Source organism: Marmota marmota, unplaced genomic scaffold (genome assembly GCF_001458135.2).
Source record: "Marmota marmota marmota unplaced genomic scaffold, marMar, whole genome shotgun sequence".
Classification (NCBI taxonomy): domain Eukaryota; kingdom Metazoa; phylum Chordata; class Mammalia; order Rodentia; family Sciuridae; genus Marmota; species Marmota marmota.
In genome coordinates, this window is record NW_026000082.1 from 13,267,552 (window position 1) to 13,269,246 (window position 1,695).

Consider the following 1,695-nt stretch of genomic DNA (forward strand, 5'->3'; position numbering starts at 1 on the left):
TATTAGAACTTCTCTTCTTTTTAAGTTTAGGTATAATTAGTGTATTAAAAGGAGAGACATGAAAATTACATGATAAAGGATTTTTGAACTTCAGCAGTGGAATGGGCTGCTCAGATGATGTCATTTCAATAGTGATTTATTTATATTTTCTAAATTTCTAAAAAAGAAATAATTCTTGTTGTCTTGAACTACTTTTTAGTAGCTCAGATATTCTGGGAAAAGAACATTATCTCTAACTTTCAAGCTAACTGGTCAAATCTCTGCACCCTTTTCTTTAGATCCTTATTCATCAGCTGCTACTGTTGCTTGCAATATTTTTCCTTAAGATTTTTCTGGAAGCATAAATACCTTCTCTCGTTACAGTTTTGATTGCATTCTTTTCAACCAGTACTCAAAGAGCAGAAGATATTTCTAAATGCTTAAACTGCTGTGATTTTCTGCTGCTGCAGTTCTCTAATTCCATCTTATACTCCTTACTAACTGGGAAATTCTTTTTTAACTGTTATCTCCATGATGAAGGCTTTTCTTAGGCTCTTTCCTCTGGGTTGCAAACTATTGTCTTTATTTGTTTTTATGACTATCTCCCCTTTTAGATTAGTCCCCAGCTCTTAACCTAGCACTTTATATATCAAAAGTAATGATTCTTATATTTCATTCCATATTAATATTTGTTTACTTGAAAAAATACAGTCCGAGCTACATAATTTGTAGGGCCTAATGCAAAATGAAAATTGCAGAGCTTCTTTTTTAAAAAGCAGGAAGAAAGTGCCATTGCCATTAAAGGTACTAAAATATAAAACTTTTACTTTCTTGTGCAATCTTTCAACTTGTAGTGTTGTAAATTTACTTTTTAATGCCATTCTAAGTAAAGAAGAATTAAAAACTTCAAATCGTTAAGTATAAATTTTACCATTCATCTTTGTATTGTGCAATGCTAGTTTCTTTCTTTTTTTTTTTTTTGCAATGCTAGTTTTTTTTTTTAATTTATTTTTTAGTTGTAGATGGACACAGTATCTTTATTTATTTTATGTGGTGCTGAGGATCAAACCCAGTCCTTGCATGTGTGAGGCAAGCACTATACCACTGAGCTATAGTCCAAGCCCCACCAATGCTAGTTTTAAATGCAAATGTGAGCCTGCCTGGTGGCACTTGCCTGTAATCCCAGTGGCTCCCAGCAGATTGGGAGGCTGAGGCAGGAGGATCACAAGTTCAAAGCCACCTTCAGCAAGGGCGAGGTGCTAAGCAACTCAGTGAGGCTCTATCTCTAAATAAAATACAAAATAGGGCTGGGGATGTGGCTCAGTGGTTGAATGCCTCTGGGTTCAATGCTTGGTTACTCACCCCACCAAATAAATAAATAAATAAGTGCAAATGTGGAATTGCTGGCATTTCAGTTTCTACATGCATCTATATTTCATTCTTAACAGTGGAAATCCTGTATAAAACTTATTCAGCTGTTTCATGTTACTTCTTTCTATTTGCACATTCTGGAAACACTTGTATTTAACTTGCTGATAAGTAAGGCAGGATTGAAAGGAAAAGGAACCATGAGTTGCATTATCTTTCCCTTCTTTTATGTCATCTTTTTTAGCATAAGTGGTTGGTTAATTCAGGAAGGTAACATGAGTAATAAAGAAAGTGTATGATGGATTCCTTGCTTCTCATGTTTTTTTTTTTTTTTTTTTTTTTTTTTTT

At 33.7% G+C, this 1,695-nt stretch overlaps 1 protein-coding gene across 1 annotated transcript in view; it reads left to right on the forward strand.

Moving 5' to 3' along the window:
- Positions 1–799: 799 nt before the first annotated feature.
- Tut4 (terminal uridylyl transferase 4) overlaps positions 800–1,695 on the forward strand; it is a 115,481-nt gene continuing 114,585 nt past the window's right edge. The window contains exon 1 of the mRNA XM_048815377.1: positions 800–829. The gene's annotated coding sequence lies outside the window, so the exon portion shown is untranslated. The remainder of the gene's footprint in view (positions 830–1,695) is intronic.